Source organism: Geotrypetes seraphini, chromosome 4, assembly GCF_902459505.1.
Source record: "Geotrypetes seraphini chromosome 4, aGeoSer1.1, whole genome shotgun sequence".
In the NCBI taxonomy this organism is placed as follows: domain Eukaryota; kingdom Metazoa; phylum Chordata; class Amphibia; order Gymnophiona; family Dermophiidae; genus Geotrypetes; species Geotrypetes seraphini.
In genome coordinates this window covers 79,808,185-79,831,526 of record NC_047087.1, presented here as the reverse complement: position 1 = coordinate 79,831,526, position 23,342 = coordinate 79,808,185, and the positions used below count along the sequence as shown (strand labels likewise).

Sequence of the window (23,342 nt, the reverse complement as noted above, 5' to 3'; positions counted from 1 at the left end):
CTCCCTCCATTTTATCCTCTAACCCAACTATGATAAACCTGTGCCTCCTTCCGCGCTACCTGAATTCCGACAAAATTTTTGTAAATCCGGGTTCAGACCGGATCCTAATGTAACGGATGTAAACCGCCTAGAACTCTTTGGGTATGGCGGGATATAAGAACCTAATAATAATAATAATAATGTTATATTGTATTATATAAAAGGCCTTTATAAAATTTAGCCATTTTAAATCTATGACTTATTTACCTCTTTGCACATACTCATTTGCTAACTCTTCCCTTTTCTTTCAAGAATCTTAATTATCTCAGCCTGAAAAAAAACCAAACAAATCTGTTTCTCATGAGAGTAGACATGGTTCAATTTTACAATATCTACCAGATTCCTTAAAATCAATTCCATGACATTTCCAGATGTGGATATTCTGTCTGCTTTGTAAATGCAGAAAAGTGCAATCTCTAAGGAAAATTTGTAAGGAAGCTCAGTACATGCTGCTTAGGGCTCCTTTTATCAAGCCGTGTTAGCGGTTTAACGGGCTTAATAGCGCGCGCTAAACCACAGGATGCACTAGCCGCTACCGCCTCCTCTTGAGCAGGCAGTAGTTTTTGGCCAACGTGGGGGTTAACGTGTGATGAAGTCACGTGCGTTAATCCCGCTAGCGTGGCTTGATAAAAGGAGCCCTTAGTCTATGTTTAGATTACAAAACTTATGCCTGGAAGTTTTCTACTGCTTCTTTGGACTTCAGCTCAATTTGAATTGTATTCTCAGCACTCATTTGTCTCTACCCAGGATTTTTCCCTACTATAATATTCTTTTATCAACTCGCAAAGCCTAATCATTGATCTAAAAGCCCTCGGTTAGGAACCATGCCCCATAATTCCTTCTGGAACTCTGCAATTGTGAACAACCAGGGGCCATAGTTGTATACCACTAAGGAGGCTTTAGACTAAAGCAGATACTGAATTTAGCATGGGAAACTGAAGACTGGAATTAGACAAAGAAGCTTCCAGTAGTAAAGGAGACGAGGGCTGTGGTGACCTTCAGGCATGGGGTGTCTCCTCTCCAAGTGACAGACAGTACTTGAGCTTCTAACTGATAGCATAGATGAAGACTAGTTTTCCCAGCTCTAAACTTGGACAGGCATTGTTTCTCTAACAAATCTGAGAACATTGTTCTAGGCTTGTAGACTCTACATAAGATCTCCTCCTCCTCTATTTCTTCTCCTTTCTCTAAGCCAGAGCACACAGACAACCCCCCCTAAAAAAACAAAACAAAACACTGATTCACAGAACTCACTGTAGCTAGCTTACCCACTAACAGCAATTCCACATCTGCTACCACCAAACCACATTATCTGCAACAGTGCCACATATAGAGATAGACAGAAAGTCAAGGTGAGAGAAAAGAAAAGTTAGGAGAGTAGGGAGAAAAACATCAGGACAGAAAGATTGAGAGGGCAAGATGAAGAATATGGACAAAGAACAAAGCACAGATATAAGAATAGAACATGAGTAGTAAGAATTGCTCTCGTGAATTGAAGAGTCTAGGCTTAATCCATTTTCATAGCAAACAAGTTAGGGCAAAAATGATTAAGGTACTTTATTATAGTGAGGCTCAAGTCATTCCTTCAGGGTTGGTACAACAAAACTAAATGTCTCTTCAAACAACCAAAACAAATTGGAAGTATTTCTTGCAACTAAAAAAAAAAAACCCTTACCAACTCTGTCTGTTATAGTTCAGTTCACCACTCATAGTACTTTGTTGGGCTCTCATTAGCCAGCCTTAACCCATGGCTTCTGTTCAGAACTACCTCTCTTTGTAGTTCATAATCCATTCTAACATAATCTCTAGTTACTATAAGCAACAACAAAAAAGGAAGTTTGATAGGGTACAGCTCCCTTAATAGAAGCCCAGTTTTCTTTGGCAACAAAAGTAGTTAACATCCTATAACTTGAAAGACTCTAGTAATAGTAAACTGTGAGTGTCTTTGCTTCTCCGTCCCCCCCCCCCTTTCAAACATTTCCCAGTGTCTATCTGAGTGATTTTAAGCATAAAAGTCTCTTATACAATTCCAGCTTCACTCAACTCAACATTCTTTTATCTTTCCAGTATTATAGCTCTCACAAAGACCCCCCTCCCTCCACCCTTTTTCTTTCCAATTGCACAGCTAGGAATTCACCCGAAGAAGGATTTTTTGTTTCAGAGAGAATGTGACTAAGACTTGCAGTTTATTATATTGTTCCTCGGAGTCCAGTCTGTCAATCAGGAACACATACATCGGCTCCTCCTGGGAAGTTTCCTTTTTCTGGATAGCAGGAATCTCCCAATCCATCTCATTTGTGTCAGCTGAGAGATTTTTTTAGCTAGCCATTGAGCTCGCTACCAGGGGGGACTTCAAAACAGGGAGCTGGGTTAAATGGACTGGGCTCTGTTTTAAACTCACAAGGGAATTGATTGAAATTACTTCCCCAATCTATTTTATCTAACCCAGTCCTACTTTCTCTTCAATTTGATTAACCACTGTTAGAGCAGGCCAGTCAGAGGTTGTGGTAAGAGCAGATAGCGTAGTTGGTTTTAAGAAAGGTTTGGACAATTTCCTGAAGGAAAAGTTCATAGTCTGTTATTGAGAAAGATATGGGGAAGCCACTGCTTGCCCTGGATCAGTAGCATGTAATGTTGCTACTCCTTGGATTTTGGCAGGTACTAGGGACCTGGATTGGCCACAATGAAAATGGGCTACTGGCTTGATGGACCATTGGTCTGACCCAGTGAGGCTATTCTTATGTTCTTAACAGACACTGAAGGGAAGTGGGGGGGGGGTGAGAGAGGGGAGCAGACACTGAAAGTGGAGAGAGAGGAAGCAGATGCAAGAAGGAATTGGGGAGGAAAGAAAGGAGAGAGGATAGAGAGTTGGGCAGACTCTGGAAGGAAATGGAGAGGAGATAGTACATACTGAATGGAAGGAGGGGATAAAGAAAAAAGGGCACACACTGGTTTGGGGGAAGAGGATAGAGTTAGTGAGATACTGGAAGGGGTGAGGAATAGAGGTGGCAAGCTGTAGGTAGACATAATGAAAGGGAAATTGAGGACAAAAGTAAGAAAGTAGACAAAAGGTAGAAAGCAAATTGAGAAGGAAGAGCAGAAAAGAAAAGGAAGGGAAAGGGAGAGGAGAGAGAGATACCAGAGCATTGGGGGAGGGGGAGGAGACAGATACCATATATGAAAGGAGGAGAGAGATGCTAAAAACCACTTGGGGAAAGAGTGAGAGATGAAAGGGAAGAAGACAGAGATGCCAGACCATGGGGGGGAGCAGAGGGAAGATGATGGGTGCAGGACCAATGGGGGGGGGGAGAGATGGAAGGGAGAGGTAGACAATTTCTGATAGAGGCATAGAAATAGAGCAGATGCCATATGGAAGAGGCAGAAAGAAGGCAGACAGTAGATTGAAGGGCGAGAATGATAAGAAGATGAGGAAAACAGAAAACAGACAATAAAGGTAGAGAAAAATTATATTTCTATTTTTTTCTTTTCTTTTTTTATTTGCTTTAGGATAAAGTAGTATTGTAGCTGTGTTGATAAACATTTTTAAACAAAGCCCTGCCAGCTGAAGATCTCTTCCTCTAGTTTGGCAGCCAGAACTTTGATCTATAAAATGACAATTGTACAGAATATTGTTTCTTTTTATACTTTAATAAAATAAGTTCAATATAAAACTATTTTTGTCTTGTGCGGATGGGATCAAATGGTTTGCAGGGATGGGGACTGAGCTCATGGGGATAGGGCATAAATGAGGTCCGAGCTCATGGGGACATGAAGGGGATGGGTACAATTTTTCCCCATGTCATTCTCTAAACTGATATTGCTTTAGAAGCCCAACTACATATAGTTAACCAGAACTCAGCTGCTCCTAATCCTGAAGAGGTGCTGAGAGAGGACCTGATGAGGGGCAGAAAACTTCATTGGAGTATCTTGACTTCTGGAAATTGCATTCAGACTTGGGAAAAATGTAAACAAGGTTAAATAGATAATTTTATTCTTATTACTCTTATTATTTTATGCTTATTAGCTAATGACCCCTTTTATTTATTAGAGTTTTTATCACGAGTTGCTGTGGAAAAAGCTCCAAAACTCATAGGAATTCTATGAGCATCAGAGTTTTTAACACAGTGACGCGATAAAAACCCCTAACATACAGTAGCTTAATAAAGGGGATCCTAAGTCAGTTTAGATAATAGTGTAGCCTTGATAGTCTCTTTCAGAGTTTTATATAAGAACTGTTTTAGAGTCTAGTTTAATATTTTAGGTTGTATTTTAGAGTCAGATATCAGTTGAGGAAAGCCTCTGTTTAGTGTTTGTGAACCCTCCAAGGACAGAACAATGTCTACTAAACCTGAATGTATAAGAAACCTATATGCCTGAAGACTATTGAAGCAGTGTACATTCTGGTACACAATGTAATCAACTTTAAACTTGACATCGGGAAAGGGAAACATGCCAAAACTTTAACCACCACCTTAAACTTTAAAAAGGGTAAATACGATCGCATGAGAGCCATGGTAGAAAAACGACTCGAGAAGATGGTGGACAAACTTGAAACGGTAGATCAGGCATGGTCCCTACTGAAAAATACTATCACAGAAGCACAAGATCTCTACATTCCGAGGATTTCCAAAGATCGGAGAACAAAGAGCAAAAGAGAACCGGCATGGCTTACCATACAGGTGAAGGAAGCCATAAAAGAAAAGAAGGACTCTTTCAAAAAATGGAAATGCATAAAGACAACCGAAGCCTGGAACAAACATAAAGATGATCAGAAGAAATGTCACAAGGCGGTGAGGGATGCCAAACAGGAGTATGAGGAAAAAATAGCCCAGGAGGCCAAAAACTTCAAGCCCTTCTTTAGATACGTGAAAGGGAAAAAACCTGCAAAAGAGGCAGTGGGACCCCTGGACGACCAGGGAAGAAAAGGGTATATCAAGGAAGATAAACAAATCGCAGACAAACTAAATTCCTTCTTTGCGTCCGTCTTTACGAAGGAGGACACCTCAACAATACCTGAAGCGGAGAAAGTGTTTGCAGGAGAAATAGAAGACAGCCTCACCACAGTTGAAGTGGACTTAGACCAGATATACTATCAGATCGACAAACTTAAAAGTGACAAATCCCCTGGACCGGATGGAATTCACCCGAGAGTCTTAAAGGAATTGAAGGTTGAAATCGGAGAGTTATTGCAAAAACTTGCAAACCTGACAATCAGAACTGGACAGATACCGGACGACTGGAGGATAGCGAACGTCACGCCAATTTTTAAAAAAGGATCGAGAGGGGAACCGGGCAACTATAGGCCTGTGAGCCTTACGTCTGTCCCCGGCAAGATGGTTGAAGCACTGATCAAGGATAGCATAGTCTGGCACTTGGACGCACACGACTTGATGAAACCCAGTCAACATGGATTCAGGAAAGGGAAATCATGTTTGACGAATTTACTCCAATTTTTTGAGACTGTGAACGAGCAAATTGATAGTGGGAAGCCGGTGGACATAATATACTTGGACTTCCAGAAAGCGTTCGACAAAGTTCCACATGAAAGACTTCTCGGGAAACTACAAAGCCATGGCATAGAGGGGGATATACAAAGGTGGATAGGCAAATGGCTGGAAAACCGAAAGCAGAGAGTGGGCATAAATGGGAAGTTCTCCGACTGGGAGAAAGTGACTAGTGGTGTACCACAGGGCTCGGTACTTGGGCCGATCCTTTTTAATATTTATATCAATGACCTGGAGGAAGGAACAACCAGTGAGATCATCAAGTTTGCAGATGATACAAAACTATGCCGGGCAATCAGATCGCAGGAGGATAGAGAGGAACTCCAGAGCGACTTGTGTCGGTTAGAAACATGGGCGGAGAAATGGCAGATGAAGTTCAATGTGGAGAAATGCAAGGTAATGCATTTAGGCAATAAGAATGCGGAATACGAGTATACAATGTCAGGTGCAACTCTGGGGAAGAGTGAACAAGAAAAGGACCTGGGTGTACTGATAGATAGGACCCTGAAGCCGTCGGCACAATGCGCGGCAGCGGCGAAGAAGGCAAATAGAATGTTGGGCATGATAAAGAAAGGAATCTCGAGTAGATCGGAGAAAGTTATAATGCCGCTTTATAGGGCAATGGTCAGACCACACTTGGAATACTGCGTCCAACATTGGTCTCCCTACCTAAAGAAGGATATAAAACTGCTGGAGAGGGTGCAGAGACGAGCGACAAAACTGGTGAAGGGTATGGAGAAACTGGAATACGAGGATAGACTTATAACACTAGGATTGTTCTCCCTAGAGAAAAGGAGACTGCGTGGGGATATGATCGAGACCTTCAAAATACTGAAAGGAATCGACAAAATAGAGCAGAGAAGATTATTTACATTGTCCAATTTGACACAGACTAGAGGACATGAAATGAAGCTAAGGGGGGACAGGTTCAGGACTAATGTCAGGAAGTTCTGCTTCACTCAGAGAGTGGTTGACGCCTGGAATGCCCTCCCAGAGGAGATTATTGCGGAATCGACCGTCCTAGGCTTCAAGAGCAAACTAGATGCATATCTCCTTAAGAGAGGCATATAAAGATATGATGGACTATAAATTACGCCAGGGTACACCTGGCAGGGCCTCCGCGTGCGCGGATCGCCGGACTTGATGGACCAAAGGTCTGATCCGGAGATGGCAGTTCTTATGTTCTTATGTTCTTATGTCCCTGGAGGGCTCATAAACACTAAACAGAGACTTTCCTGAAATGGTATCACAAACAATTAAAGGGGGATTTAAACCTGAATCCCTTTGTCCTCAACTCATTGCTTTAACCATTAGGCTTATCCTCCAGTCTACATGAATGTTTAGGTAGCCATTTTATAATATACTAGCTGATGCCCTGGCGTTGCACGGGTATTTAATTATAGCAATAACACTGTAAATGGATTCAAATAAAGATACTTTATAGTGGTGAATGAAATTATTGTTTTACAGCTTAATAAAAAGTACAATATTCAAATTATAATGTGAAATATTTGACAAAATGAATACAATACAACTAACGCAAAACGTGATTATAAACAACATTTTTAGTTTCACCTCCAGGAGCAAGAACATATAAATTGTTGGGTGAACCCACCCTTGAGCAAGCAACATAGAGTTGTGGGCCGAGAGACCCCCCAGAACATATCACCCCAGGTAGTGAGGGATCTGCATACCAAGTTTCGTTCAAATCGGTCAAGCCGTTTTTGAATTACAGTGAGAATGGCAGCTTTTTACATTTTTTCCATTGACAATGAATGGGTGAAATCTGAGTTTATGTTTGTAGCTCCGCCCACGTGTGCAGGTGGGCCGCGAGACCCCCAGAACATATCACCCCAGGTAGTGAGGGATCTGCATACCAAGTTTCGTTCAAATCGGTCAAGCCGTTTTTGAATTACAGTGAGAATGGCAGCTTTTTACATTTTTTCCATTGACATGAATGGGTGAAATCTGAGTTTATGTTTGTAGCTCCGCCCACGTGTGCAGGTGGGCCGCGAGACCCCCAGAACATATCACCCCAGGTAGTGAGGGATCTGCATACCAAGTTTCGTTCAAATCGGTCAAGCCGTTTTTGAATTACTGTGAGAATGGCAGCTTTTAACATTTTTTCCATTGACATGAATGGGTGAAATCTGAAATTATGTTTGTAGCTCCGCCCACGTGTGCAGGTGGGCTGCGAGACCCCCAGAACATATCACCCCAGGTAGTGAGGGATCTGCATACCAAGTTTCGTTCAAATCGGTCAAGCCGGTTTTGAATTACAGTGAGAATGGCAGCTTTTTACATTTTTTCCATTGACGTGAATGGGTGAAATCTGATTTTCTGTTTGTACCTCCGCCCACATGTGCAGGTGGGCCACGAGACCCCCAGAACATATCACCCCAGGTAGTGAGGGATCTGCATACCAAGGTTCGTTCAAATCGGTCAAGCCGTTTTTGAATTACTGTGAGAATGGCAGCTTTTAACATTTTTTTCCATTGACATGAATGGGTGAAATCTGATTTTCTGTTTGTAGCTCTGCCCACGTGTGCAGGTGGGCCACGAGACCCCCAGAACATATCACCCCAGGTAGTGAGGGATCTGCATACCAAGTTTCGTTCAAATCGGTCAAGCCGTTTTTGAATTACAGTGAGAATGGCAGCTTTTTACATTTTTTCCATTGACATGAATGGGTGAAATCTGAGTTTATGTTTGTAGCTCCGCCCACGTGTGCAGGTGGGCCGCGAGACCCCCAGAACATATCACCCCAGGTAGTGAGGGATCTGCATACCAAGTTTCGTTCAAATCGGTCAAGCCGTTTTTGAATTACTGTGAGAATGGCAGCTTTTAACATTTTTTCCATTGACATGAATGGGTGAAATCTGAAATTATGTTTGTAGCTCCGCCCACGTGTGCAGGTGGGCTGCGAGACCCCCATAACATATCACCCCAGGTAATGAGGGATCTGCATACCAAGTTTCGTTCAATTCGGTCAAGCCGGTTTTGAATTACAGTGAGAATGGCAGCTTTTTACATTTTTTCCATGGACGTGAATGGGTGAAATCTGATTTTCTGTTTGTACCTCCGCCCACATGTGCAGGTGGGCCACGAGACCCCCAGAACATATCACCCCAGGTAGTGAGGGATCTGCATACCAAGGTTCGTTCAAATCGGTCAAGCCATTTTTGCGTGATCGTGGCACATACACACATACACACCTCCGATTTTATATATATAGATATGTACCAATGCTGCCTCAAAGATTTCCATGTCCTATGTTTTATCCAATTCATAATTTAAATGTTTCAGTTTTTTTAATGGGTGTTCATTTTCAGGTATTTTAGAACAGACTGTATGTCATCAGATCCTGCTCTAAAATAAATTAGAAATGGCCATCCATACATGATGTACTGACTTGGATATCCATATTCTGAGCGCAATTGTCCTGCGCTCATTTGACGGGTCACCGGCCTCACCTACAAGATTCTGGAGGTCAACATGTATAGGAGTAGGGCTAGTGTTCAGCTGGAAATCAGATTGAGAAACAAGGCAAACTACAAAGTACAAAACCCAAGTCTAAAATGAAATATAGACCAGCTAGGAATCAATTAGGCAGTACTAGATTGGCAGTAATTAAGTTATGGCAACAAAACTAAGCAAATATTTGATTTATAAATGGATACACGAAGGCAAGAGTTGGCATCTGAGAGGAAGTAATAATTACGTTACATTACATTAGTGATTTCTATTCTGTCAATACCTTGCAGTTCAAGGCGGACTACAAAAGAAGTTATCTGGCCATTTCCAGAGGAATTGAATAGTAGAGCGGTTTGTTACAGAGAATTGGGATGAGTCTTGCAGTTTTAGTTTGTCTTAAAGGATGTCTTGAATAGGATGGTTTTTATTTCTTTTCTAAACGATTTGTAGTCTGCAGTCGTTATCAGTAAATTGGAGAGTTGGTAGTCTAGTTTTGCTGCTTGAGTGGCTAGAAGGCCGTCGTACAGTTTTTTTCATTTGACGTCTCTAATTGGGGGATGAGTGAACGGTTTGTGCGTTCTCCTGTGTCTGGTTGAGGTAGTTTGGATTAGGAGGTTATTTAGGTAGACTGGGCTGTCTCCATTTATGGTTTTAAATAATAGGCAGTAGAATTTGAATTGTACTCTTGATTGTATTGGGAGCCAGTGTGAGTCTAGGTACGTCGCCTTGATGTGGTCGTGTTTCCTCAGTGAATAGATAAGTCTTAGCGCCGTGTTTTGAACAGTTTATAGTTGTTTTATCATGCTTGTGGGACAGGGGAGATAGAGTATGTTGCAGTAGTCTAGAAGACCTAGGACTAGGGACTGGACCAAGAGCTGGAATTGTGTTCTGTTGAAGAATTTACGAACCTGCCTAAGTTTCTCATGACCCCAAATCATTTTTGTATTGTTTTGTTGATTTGTGGTTGCATGGTACAGCATTTGTCAATTGTCATTCCTAGAAGTTTTAGAGTGGGTTGTATAGGGTATGTGATTGAGTTTATAATTAGATTTGTTATAGTTGGGGTTTTATTATTTTTTAGGAGAATGAATTTTGTCTTGTCTGGGTTCAGTTTCAGTTTGTGATTATTCATCCATGTTGCAACTGTTTCAAGTGTCCTGTGTAGAGTGTCTGTCATGGAGGATGTTGGTTGGTCAAAAGGGAGGAGAATGGTGATGTCATCTGCATACTATAGGAGGTTAAGCCTAATTAGTCCAGGCAGGTGCCGAGGGATGCAATGTAGAGATTGAAGAGAGTTGGGGATAGTGGAGATCCTTGGGGTATGCCACAGGGGTTGGACCATGGTTCTGATTTTTCTTTGTTCAACTTGACTCTGTGTTCTGGATTGTAGGAAGCCTTGAAACCATGTGTGAACCTTGTCTGTGACTCCTATTGTTTCTAGTATTTGTAATAGGATGTTGTGGTCCACCAGGTCAAATGCTGCGGTGAGTTCTAGCTGTATAATCAGCATTTTTTTACCGCGCTGAGGTGTTTTCTATCTGTGTCCAGGAGGGAGCCTAATAGAGTCTCTGTGCTGTAGTTGGTTTTGAAACCCGATTGTGTAGGATGGAGTATGTTGTGGTCTTCTAGGTAGTTGGTGAGGAGTTTGGCTACCAGGCCTTCCATTAGTTTGACATAGAGTGGTATTGAGGCTATGGGTCTATAGTTGTCTATTGGTATTGAGGCTATGGGTCTAATGTAGGTCTGTTGCTCCTTTAGGGTCTTTTAGGATCAGGGTGACAACGATTTCACTGAGGTCTTGCGGAAAAAGGCCATCTGTAAGCATGGTTTGTATCCATTGTAAGAGGAGAGTGCAGAATTTGGTGCTGGAGGTTTTTAATAGGCATGGTGGGCAGTAGTTGAGATCACAGGTTGCATGGCTGTATTTTTTATAGAGTTTGTTTAGGTCAGATCATTGTATTGTGGGGAAGTGGGACCAGGTTCTATCTGCTGCTGCTGAATCTTTTTCTGTGGGGGGCATTGTGATCTCTTCTAGGTGGGTTGGGCTTCTAGAGAGGGTGGACCTGACAGTTATGATTGTGTTTTTAAAGTATTCGGCTAAAAAAAAAAAAAAATCATAACTGCCAGGTCCACCCTCTCCGGAAGCCCAACCCACCTAGAAGAGATCACAATGCCCCCCACAGAAAAAGATTCAACAGCGGCAGATAAAACCTGGTCCCACTTCCCCACAATACAATGGTCTGACTTAAACAAATCCTACAAAAATTACAGCCACGCAACCTGTGATCTCAACTACTGCCCACCATACCTATTAAAAACCTCCAGCACCAAATTCCGCGTAATCATAGTGTGGATAACAGTGACCAGGTAAGACATACTGACACTCATTGGTAATACATGAGGTTTACCCCAGAAAGGTTACCTGAAGAACTGAGCCACTTGCAAACTGGCAGTGGAATCTCAAAATAAATGCTGTTGCCTAAGGTACACACTTAAATTGTAAACTCTTTGGGGAATGGACTTATAATATTTGCTGCCTTGAGTGTTATTTGGAAAGGCAGGCTAGGAAACAAAAAAATTGTTATTGCCCCTTAATCTCAGAGAGTACTCTTTAGAAGTGTCAAAAACTGCAGAGATTCCAATTGTCACTGAATACCGTCCTGACATTTTTCATGAAGCAACAGACATATTTTAAGTCATCTCCTATAGGCTACTGTCCCCTAACCATTTACTTCCATGGACTCTTGGGAATATTATCAATTCATCACTGTGACAGTGAAGGCATCACCAGGTCCATTAGCGATAGCATGGACAGAACTAAAAATGATCTCTGAGCTGTGAAAACCTTGTCACACTATAAAACTGTCTTGTAAAAATAATCTGAGTGTGTTTCAATAGCGCTGATTATAAGCCAGATACCGTATAGCTGGATTTGATTAGCAAAATGAAACCTTTTTTTTTAATGAAACAAAATTGGCAGGTAGCACTAATGTCTTATGAAAATACGGTTTTTGGAAGTGTCACATTTCCCATGTTTGCTTTTTCCTGTTTTGTCTATCAAACCCATTTCTAAAATGAATTCTAGGCTGCTGGGTGGAATTTCTTTTTAATTCCCAGATAGTTGAAAATGAAACATCCCGGCCTTCTTCCTACAGAACTGAAAGTTCCCAAAATATAGGAGGAAATTGCTGAGGCAAATTTCAAAAGAAAATAACACAAAGACTATTATCTGCAAATTCTTGTATGGGCACCCATACAAAAGTTTACAGATAATAGTTGAATTATAGTGAAAGAATGGAGATCTATGCATGTAGATATGGATGGATGTTGGTTTTTCACCCTCTGCAAATGGGATGGGTGGGGTGTGTTTGGGGAGGGGGAGAGAGGGAGTTTCATTTCAAGGATTTCGTCTTTTAATATCCTAAGCTTTGTGTTAACAGTGTTATGAACAATTTGTTTAATATGTTTCTCCTGCTTTATTGTATGTTATTATATAAAATTTCAATAAAATTTGGGAACTTAAAAAAAAAAAGACTAAACGAAAATAGGATCTATGTTCAAAATGTAGTCAGTATTTTCTGCTTGCTGAAAAAGGGCTTTTTTTAAAGATACCAAAAAGGACAACATTTTGGACATAATGGTTGGCATTAATTGTATGGGTCCCTTTTACAAAGCTGCAGTAGCGATGCTGCTGTGGCAAATACACCGAAGCCCACTCAATTCTTATGGGCTTTGTGCATTTACCATGGCAGCATCGCTACTGCAGCTTTGTAAAAGTGGTCCTATATCAGCAAAGCTATACAAATTTTCTTTAAAAAACCTACGCTTATTTATTGCCTATTATATAGAGACTTTGTACCTTCATAAATAGGAACATATGAAAGTCTATCAATCCCAGCATCCAGTGTCCAACAGGGGCCAGTTCTAGCCTACCAGATCTCAAAAAGTATCTAATTTCCAAAAATGAACAATTGATCCCCAAGTCTATTTGGCTAATATATATATTTTTATGGACTTTTAATCCAGGAACTTGTCCAGACCTCTTTTTTGTCCCACTGTATTAGTCGCCTTGAATGTATGCTCTAGCAACAGACTTCACAGCTTAATTATGTGCATCATAAAAAAATACAAATCTTTTAAAATTTTGTTTAATCTTATGATATTTATTTAAAATTTTTATACTATTTATAATAACCAATAGCCAGCTTAGGCAACCATAGCAGAAGGTACTGCCCAGCACACAGCAACCTAAGTAAAGGCCCACACTTCAGCACAGAGTGCACAATCACAGTTTGACTCAGAAGAGTCAATAAACCAACCCCCTCTTTTACTAATGCGCACTGTGGGTTTTAGCACCAGCAGTGGTGGTAACTGCTCTGACTCTCATAGAATTCCTATGAGCGGCGGCTGTCGTCTACTGCTGGCGCTAAAACCCGCACTACGCTTTAGTAAAGGAGGTGGAAAGGAAAAGTGTGTTCCTCTACATTACACCAAAGTCCAGTTTGCCTGAGAGAGGCAAGTCTAAGGTGAAGCATGCCACAGAGACAAAATTCCACTACAGTGATCCATAAGTAAACATGCACAGAGATCCACTACTACTGGCTCTTGATCAAAAAAAAAAAATCCGAGAGCAATGCTTCATTTCAAGCACAGACTCTGGTGCCTTATGGAAACTGGGCTCAAGTAAATATTGAACAGCCATGTTCAACTAAACATCCTGTGATTAAGCAAGAAGCACCTGACATGCCATACTATGTACTGACTCTAGACAGACACCAGAGAGTAGCCAGCTACAGATACCTACTGCCAGCATGCTAGAGACCTTAAAGAAAGAAGACCTAGTACATGGCATGCAAAAAGATGGTGAGCATGAGGCTCATCCAGTTTAACTTTCACTCAGAAAACTACCGAGGGTAAAAATTTAACTTTAAGGATGCCATAACCATTATGAAGCCCACCCCTTGGCAAGAGATGAATCTGATGATAAAATAACTAGGATCTGAGTCATTTGAGAACGTGAAGAGATTGAAGGATGCATTTTTGCACAACCTCTCCCATGTCCTTCAATAAATGTGGGAGAGGTAGCTCAGAAGCCATCCAACAGGTGTTGATGAAGAAAATGGAAAAATGTCTAAAAATTACAAGTAAAGATAATGATAAGCTATTGGATCTAGGAGATCTTCTCCAAGAACTGGAAGTATTTAAAGCTGATCCAAGTCTTCCAGAATTAAGCTAGTTGGATACATCCTGTGGCATAAAAAAAGTTTGCAGTAAAGTTGCTGGAAGACATCCATGAGAAATGGTCATCTATAGGTACACAGTATAATGAGGACAATCAAAGGAAGTTTCCTCCATTTATAGTCTTCATAAAGTTCATCAAACAACGGGTGAAAAGTAGAAATGATCCTAGTTTCTGGGATGATGTACCTGAGGTAGGAAAGACAGTTATTTCCGAAATGATAAGCCGATTAAGAAGTACAGCAAACCTACCAGGAAATCTGTAATTGTACAGTACACAAGAAAAATCTGAATTTATGTTTGTAGCTCCGCCCACGTGTGCAGGTGGGCTACGAGACCCCCAGAACATATCACCCCAGGTAGTGAGGGATCCACAGGAACTCCACCAACTGACTACCTTGCTACTATAGAGAAAGTATGAGGGGCTGCTGAAAAGTTGTCATTCCAACCAACAAAGTTGCAGCAGTCTCCACTTAGGGCTATACACTTAGTTCAGTGATTTTCCACTTTTTTCATTCTGTCAGAAAAATACAGAACAAAAAAGTAGAAAATTACTGGACTAAGGGCTCCTTTTCCAAAGCCGTGTTGGCGATTTTAGCGTACAGAGCTTTTTAGCGCATGCTAATCCCACGCTACGCAGCTAGAATTAATGCCAGCTCAATGTTGGCATTAGCGTCTAGCACGGCTGGCAGTTTAGCGTGCTATTACATGCGTTAAACCGCTAACGCGGCTTCATAAAAGGAGCCCTGAGGCCCTGATTCTTTATAGGAAGCCCGGGAGAGGTGTCCTATTCAGAATCGGGCCTACACTAAACCCCGATTCTGTAACCGGCGTCCATGTTACAGACGCTGGTTAGAGAATCGGGTTAGATTAGACACGGCCCGCTACACTTATCGCAGCAAGGGATCTCTCTGCTGCTATAAGTATAGCGGGCCGCGGCCCCCTGTCCGATTGCAGGCAGGAGGGTGCCCAAAACCTCATGCCGAAAGATGCTCCCCCCGACACTACCGACCACCCCCCCTGACATTACCGATCTCCCTCCCACCCCGACACTACCGATCTAGCAGGAGGGTGCCCAAACCCTCCTGCCAGAAGATGCCCCCCCTACCCGACACTACCGATCGCTGACAGGAGGGTGCCCAATCCCTCCTGCCCGAAGACGCACCCTCCCCCCCGCGCTAACAGTCTCCAAACCTCCCCCCCACCAAACTAACCTTTTCTTTTGGCCAGACGGGTCATGCCCGTCCAGCCGGCAGGCCCGCTTCATCGAAATGAGGTGGGCCCGCCCCTTCCCAGCCCATCCCGCCGAAGCCTAAGGCCTGATTGTCCCAGGCTCTAGAAGCCTGGACCAATCAGGCCTTAGGCATAGCGGGTCCGCCCATCTCCACTAAGTCTAAGGCTTGATTGGCCCAGGCGCCTAGAGCTTTCTGAAAATCTAGATACACTATATCAACCGGCTCACTTTATCCACATGTTTATTCACACCTTCAAAGAAGTCAAGCAAATTTGAGAGGCAAGATCTCCCTCGGCTGAACCCATGCTGACTCCATCTCATTAAATCATGTTTGTCTACGTGTTTCACAATTGTATTTTTTATAATTGTTTCTACCATTTTGCCCAGCACCGAACTGAGGCTTACCGGTCTGTAATTTCTAGGATCTTTCCTGGAGCCCTTTGTAAAAATCATCATAACATTGGCCACCCTCCATCACTATTAATTACAAATAAGTGTGCGGAGAAGTTTTCAGTAGAAAGCCATGTATCAAGATTTGTGTGCCAAAGGTATATCCAAAAAGAGAAACCAGAAAAAGTAATGAAAATGTATTTCATATCTAATGAACAAAGTAACCAGCCTCTGGCAAGGACAGAGTTATTTGACTTTTTTGACATCTATGGAAATTGTTACCCCTACTATCTTAGAACCTGTTTAGGGAGGACAAGGAGACAGGGAGAAAAGCAAGTGGTTACATGATAGAAGCAATGGATAGCAGCAGCAAAGCACATTTACCAACTCTAATTGAGTGCAACCAAATACCAGACAGTAGGGAAGAAATCACACCTGAGATTGTGTGACATTATCCTCATTTACAATCATTAGAAAAACATCTGCAGCCAGTGGACATGAATGTCAAGATCCTACTCTTACTGGGAAGAGATACGAGAATACAAGTCCTGGTTGGAGTTCATGGATCATGAGCAGGTCCAAATGATGCAACATATGCCTACCGACTTGACCTGGTATGGGTGATAGTAGGTAACAAAAGAGACTCGGATATGTGAAATATCGATAATATAATGTGCCATACTTTCACAAAGAATATATTGATGTCACAAATAAGTGTAGGCAGTGCTGCTTTAGTTTAAGGGGGTGTATATTTCAAAAAACGGAGGAAAAAGCCTCAGACAGATGCCCTCCCACCACCACAATGGTGGATAAAGGTGGTTGGGTGGTAACCTCATTGGCAGAAAACCTCCATTGCACTCCCTATTAGATAAACTATAAGCAGGGCTGTCTATGCAATCGATAGATGAAAAAAACTTTCAACTTATCTATGATCGGTACACCGACGATGGCCAGCGTTTCACCAACTTGCTGCCTCAGGGTGTAACAGAATCCGATCAAACTAGGGCCAGAAAAGAAGATTAAATCAAAAACTGGACTTATGCATAACATCAAACAAGTTTAAAGAAGCCACTCTGACATACCTTTTAGTTGTCTTTGGAAGACAACATAGTCTTTAACAGCCATTATAGCCCTTTTTGAACCTCGACTGCATTTAGTTTTCCTCCCTTTGATAATCACTGTGATCAGCAACGTAGTAACGTCGATCCTCTGCGAGTCAGTAGCTTGATCAGCATTTTTAATGAACAACCACTTCCGGGTTTTGACGTCATCTCCCGGGAGCTTTTAACCCCGTACAGTCGTGATGTGGCCATCTTTTTGATCATAGGAGACGTTCTTCACGTCCCAGCTAAAAGGTATGTCAGAGTGGCTTCTTTAAACTTGTTTGAAGTTATGTATAAGTCCAGTTTTTGATTTAATCTTCTTTTCTGGCCCTAGTTTGATCGGATTCTGTTACACCCTGAGGCAGCAAGTTGGTGAAATGCTGGCCATTGTCGGTGTACCGATCATAGATAAGTTGAAAGTTTTTTTCATCTATCGATTGCATAGACAGCCCTGCTTATAGTTTATCTAATAGGGAGTGCAATGGAGGTTTCCTGCCAATGAGGTTACCACCCAACCACCTTTATCCACCATTGTGGTGGTGGGAGGGCATCTCTCTGAGGCTTTTTCCTCCGTTTTTTGAAATATACACCCCCTTAAACTAAAGCAGCACTGCCTACACTTATTTGTGACATCAATATATTCTTTGTGAAAGTGTGGCACATTATATGGGTGATAGTAGGTGACATCTGCCTTGATGGGCTAAGGGAATCAAATGTAGATGTGTATCTTGATCAATGGGCATACCACCTTGTTCAAGTCTTGTCAGAACCATCTCCAAGAGGTTTACAGCTATGAGAAAAACAGACTCTGCTCAATCATTTGTCAGAACACGTCTTCATCAGATCTATAAGACCATCTGGACAATAGTGTTCCAAGTCACTAAAGATTATGACAAACTCTTTCAAGAGAATCAAGAGTTTCTAAGAATCATGGAAAAGGGATTTCCCAGAGATGAGGCTAACAGTTGGGCAGCTTCTCTACCATTTTAGACACCCAAAACACAACTTAGTTCACTGCAAAAGACTCTGTGAAAGAAACCAGGGACAAAACAGCACCTCATAACATTCATGCAGAACATGCTGGTTAATGACTATGCAGAACCAGGTACATCGCTGAAGAATGCTGGTACTTATCTATCTTTGGTGTGAACCATTCACAAAAACCAGGTCAAATCAGGATTGTGTTTGACTCTAGTGCTTAATTCCAAGGAATCTCACTCACTCCAAAGAATCTCATGCTTTCTGGGTATGATATGATCAACAGCTTACTGGGAGTCATGATTTTCTTAAAGAAAGAACCTATTGCCATAACAGCAGACATCCAGCAAATGTTCTACTGCTTTCTTGTGCATCCAGACTACAGATACTACTCGAGGTTCCTGTGGTATCGTAACCATGTACTCAGTCAAAAAATTGTAGAATACAGAATGAAAGTTTAGATGGATAGCCTAAGAAGGAGAAAGAAAGTGTGACACAAATGCCACTTTTTTTGAAAAAAAAAAGACTTTTACATAGGTGAAAGCCAATGATTGTCCTGTGATCAGTAGAATGGAATGTTGCTACTATTTGGATTTTTTCCAAGTACTTGTGACCTGGATTGGCCACTATGGAAACAGGTTAATGGGATACATGATATTGGTCTGACCCAGTAAGGCTATTGTTATGTTCTTATGTAGATGATAGCTTGAAATCTTTGCCTACAGCCAGAGAGGCCATTGACTTGCTAAAAAGAACATAAACAATGCTGGAAGAAGTCAATCTTAGACTTCACAAAATCACCTCTAACAGTCCAGAAGTAATGACAAAATTTCCTGCAGAGATCATGCCAAGGATTTTAAAGGTCCCTATATAAGAGTAGATACCTCATCACTTCACAGAAGTCTTGGCCTTTCAAGTCTCTACACAGAGATATCTTATCTATAGTTAATAGTTTATATGATCCACTAGGGTTTGTGCCTCCAGTAATCATCCCTACTAAGAAAGCTTTCTCAAAGTACTGATGAAAGCCACCAGAAACACAAGAATGGGAGAAATGGAAAATTTTCTAAAGACTCTTGAACTGCACATCTCATACACTTATATCCCTGCCTGTCACAGGGAAATCTATATCTTCTCAGATGCTTCTGAAAATATCTTAGAAGAAATGGCCTATTTGAAGAATACAGATGCAGATGGAGTATCTCAAATGGGATTTATTTTTGGCAAATCCAAATTATCACCCCAACCCTTTCATATCATTCTATGTTTGGAATTGAGTGGAACAGTACTAGCAGTAGAAATAGCAGAAATGATGCTCAAGGAACTTGACATTCAAGTAGATATAGTCAACTTCTATACTAGAGAATGACACAGGGAAAAATTGTGTCCCCACCCCATCCCCGCAAGCTCGGACCCCGTCCCGTCCATGCAAACCATCTCCCTTCTGTGTTCTATTTTCCCCATTTCTAATATCTCCTCTCTGTATCTGTATATTCCCTCCTGTGTCCGGTATTGCTCCCCCCTCCCCGTGTCCATATACCATGCCCATGTATCTCCCCTTTATGTCTCTGTCCCTATTCCCCCATACACATAATTTCCCCTCTGTTTCTGTTACCCTCTTGTGTTCAGATTTCCCCTCTCTTCCTCTTCCACACCAGTGTCTCTCTCTCCTCTCCAACCCCATCTAGCTTCTTTCCCCCCACGCGTCCAGCATCTGGCTCACCTGTCTGTCCTCCCCTTTCTCAATATTTGTCTCCCTCTTCATCCACTTGGCCCAGCATCTCATTCCCTTTCACTCCCTCCTTCCTGCTGTAAGGGAACACGCGCGGTCATGGATCACGTGGTCCAGCAGCCCCCTCCCACCCAATCGCCACATCCTGCCATTTACCTCCCTCCCTCACTCTAACCTTATGTGGTGTCACCACCTAGTCTCTGGCCGAGCGGTTTTCCAACGCTAGGCAGTGACACACTTCTAACACCTGGCGTGAGCCCCTTTAAAGTAGAGCTACCTTGCAGGCTGGATACCCCTATGGTTTTCCGGTGCTAGATGTGGTGTGTTCTTGGCACAGAAAACTCCAGCAGTCAGAATGGCTTCAATAATAAATCATAGCTTTTATTGGGCCACTGGCCTTGGCAACCTCAGGCAAGACCGGTTTCACTAGTAACATAAATTTTGCACACAGGAAAAAGTTCATTCAAAATCAAAAATATAATTCCCACTACTCTGGACTTCCTAAATGCCTCATAATACAAGCATTTTCCTTCACCAGAGTGCATTCATTAAAGGGGCTAACTCCCCTCAAAGTTCCAGGTTCTCTTATTCTAAGCAGTCTTGTAGAACCTGTTTATTTGGTAACAATTTTCCTGCGTTTGTACTGCAGGAGATAATGCAGGTCAAACAGAATAGTCCTTTTAGTTGGAGCTAGAGAGTTGCGCGGGGACAGAAATCCCACCCGTCCCCACCCGTACCGCCAAAGTCCCACCCGTCCCCACCCGTCCCCGTGAGGAATCCCACCCGTCCCCACCCATCCCCGTGAGGAATCCCTCCGTCCCCACCCGTCCCCGCGAGGAATCCCCTCCGTCCCCACCCGTCCCCACGAGGAATCCCCTCCGTCCCCACCCGTCCATATAAACTTCAGAAATAGTTATTTCATTTAATTATGCTACTGAATTAAAGGCTCTGGTAGAAACCATTTACAAATAAGCAAAAAGACTTTATTAATTTGAAAATATTAATTGGGAAGAATACATACTTTGCAAATGGGTTTCTACCAGAGCCTCTAATGTTTATAAATTTTTATCAACACAACTAATATACTACTTTATCCTGAAGCAAAATAAAAAAAAAGAAATATAATTATTTTCCTACCTTTGTTGCCTGGTTTCTGCTTTCCTCATGTTCTCATTCAATTCCTTCCATCCACTGTCTCTCTTCCTTCTGCATCTTCCATTTGCTCTGTTACTGTGCCTCTCCCTTTCTTCCCCCTTCCAAATTGGTCTGGCACCCATCTTCTTCTCTCCGCTCCCCCCATAGTCTGGCATCTGTCTTCTTCCCTGCCAGCGTCTTCTCCCTACTCTCTCTTCCCCATTTCCTTTCAGCGTCCTTCTCCCCCCATCTTCCCCATGTCCTGTCAGCGTCCTTCTCCCCCCTCTGTCTTCCACATGTGCTTTCAGTGTTCTTCTCCCCCCTCTGCTTCCCCATGTCCTTTCAGCGTCCTTCTCCCTCTCTGTCTTCCCCATGGCCTTTCAGCGTCCTTCTCCACCCCCCCCCGGTCTTCCCCATGTCCTTTCAGCGTCCTTCTCCACCCCTTTGTCTTCCCCATGTGCTTTCAGCATCCTTCTCCCCCCTCTGTCTTCCACAAGTGCTTTCAGAGTCCTTCCCCCCCCCGCCCTTCCCATTGCCTTTCAGCGTCCTTCTCCACCCCTTTATCTTCCCCATGTCCTTTCAGCGTCCTTCTCCACCCCTTTGTCTTCCCCATGTGCTTTCAGCATCCTTCTTCCCCTCTGTCTTCCACAAGTGCTTTCAGAGTCCTTCCCCCCCCCCCCGCCCTTCCCATGGCCTTTCAGCGTCCTTTTCCACCCCTTTGTATTCCCCCATTTGCTTTCAGCGTCCTTCTCCCTCCTCTGTCTTCAAGTGCTTTCAGCGTCCTTCTCCCCCCCTCCTTCTCTACCGCCCCGGGTGCAGCACAGCCGGCCAGGTCCCCTTACTTTTGTGGCACTTCCCCGACCGACTGACAACAGCCCCGGTCCGACAAACCTCCCTGCCCTTAACTGCGAATCTAAATTACCTTATTACAGCTGCTGTAAGAAGATAATTTAGATTCGCGGCTACAGGGCAGGGAGGATTGTCGGACCGGGGCTGTTGTCGGTCGGTCGGGGAAGTGCCACAAAAGTAAGGGGACCTGGCCGGCTGTGCTGCAACCGGGGCGGGGTGTGGCGGGGCGGACCGCCCCGTCCCTTGGTAGCCACTCGAACCGCGAGGCTACTCTCCTCCTTACCTGCACTGCCTGCAGCACAGAGCCAAACGGAAGTCTTCCCGACTCAGTCGCGCGGCTCTTCTCTCTACCTTCTCTGCTTGCAGCACAGAGCCGAACGGAAGTCTTCCCGACGTCAGCGCTGACGTCGGAGGGAGGGAGGGCTTTAAGCTTTAAGCCCTCCCTCCCCTCCGACGTCAGCGCTGACGTCGGGAAGACTTCCGTTCGGCTCTGTGCTGCAAGCAGAGAAGGTAGAGAGAAGAGCCGCGCGACTGAGTACATCCAGCCCCGCAGAAACCCCGCGACCCTCGGAGGCGTCCCCACGGGATCCCCGCGACCCTAGGGGGCGTCCCCACGGGATCCCCGTGACCCTAGGGGGCGTCCCCACGGGATCCCCGTGACCCTAGGGGGCGTCCCCATGGGATCCCCGTGACCCAAAGGGGGAACCCGCGGGATGCCCGCGGGTCCCGCGGGATTCCCGTCGTCCCCGTTCCCGTGCAGCTCTCTAGTTGGAGCTTTATCCAGTTCAAAAAGCACACGGAGTTAAATTACCTCCCACAGTTTGCTAATGTAATTAGCTAACAGCTGTGCCCGCATGAGGTTTGGTACTATGAACCAAAGACATTTAGGCAGATTCCCTGCACAGTGTTTGCTTAAATAAGCTATGCTTTAAACACCACCTATCAGCTCTTGTGCTTTACTCAAATTCGACATCCAGGAACACAACTTGGCAGTTTGCAACACTTTAACATCCTGTTAGCCTTTCCCCAGGTTCCAGCATGACAGCAGAGAAACAGTAGGCAGAAAAACGTTTTCCCTGCCCCCACTTTTCCTTAGGAGATTTCCATGGGTTCACTCTGGGTTTCTCCTAAGTTATAGCTTTCTCCTATCAACATAGGTTCAGGCATACATGGATCCACAGGAGAGTGTCTAACCTGTACCTCTGGCATGTCCCAATCGGTCAGAGACAGGGGCACTGAGTGTTTCCAGGCTAGTTCAGCCTCAGGCTGGGATTCTGGCTCCGGCTCTGCTCTTCTCCTGGAGAATCTGCTGGTTCCTTTCTGCCATGTTCCTCCTCTCCTCCCTAGTTCATTAGAGAGTCTCTGTTTAAGCTGAGGGAAGAAACCACTCCCCTTTTCCGGCAGGGGAGAAAGTTTTCTTCCCTTGGCTTGAACTGTTCTCCAGGCTCCCTGCTGTGCTGCCTTCTGCTGCACAGACTCTGCAAACCTATCAGGCCAATCTTTACCGTTTGACCTCCAGACATTATCAGAGCAGTCCCAGCTTTCTGGACCTGCTTCCCTTTCTCCTACTGGGTTCACAGGATAGTCAGCTGACTTACTCCCCCGGGCTCTGACTTGGTTCGCCCTCCTGCATCTGGGCTTGTAATTCCTCCCAAATCTCTCTGTGA

General features: G+C 43.5%; 1 long non-coding RNA gene across 1 annotated transcript in view; it reads right to left on the bottom strand.

Moving 5' to 3' along the window:
- The window catches only part of LOC117358821, a 116,347-nt gene extending 93,356 nt beyond the window's left edge, over positions 1–22,991 (bottom strand). The window contains exon 1 of the long non-coding RNA XR_004539099.1: positions 22,876–22,991. This is a non-coding gene — a long non-coding RNA (uncharacterized LOC117358821). The remainder of the gene's footprint in view (positions 1–22,875) is intronic.
- Between the last annotated feature and the right edge of the window lie 351 nt (positions 22,992–23,342).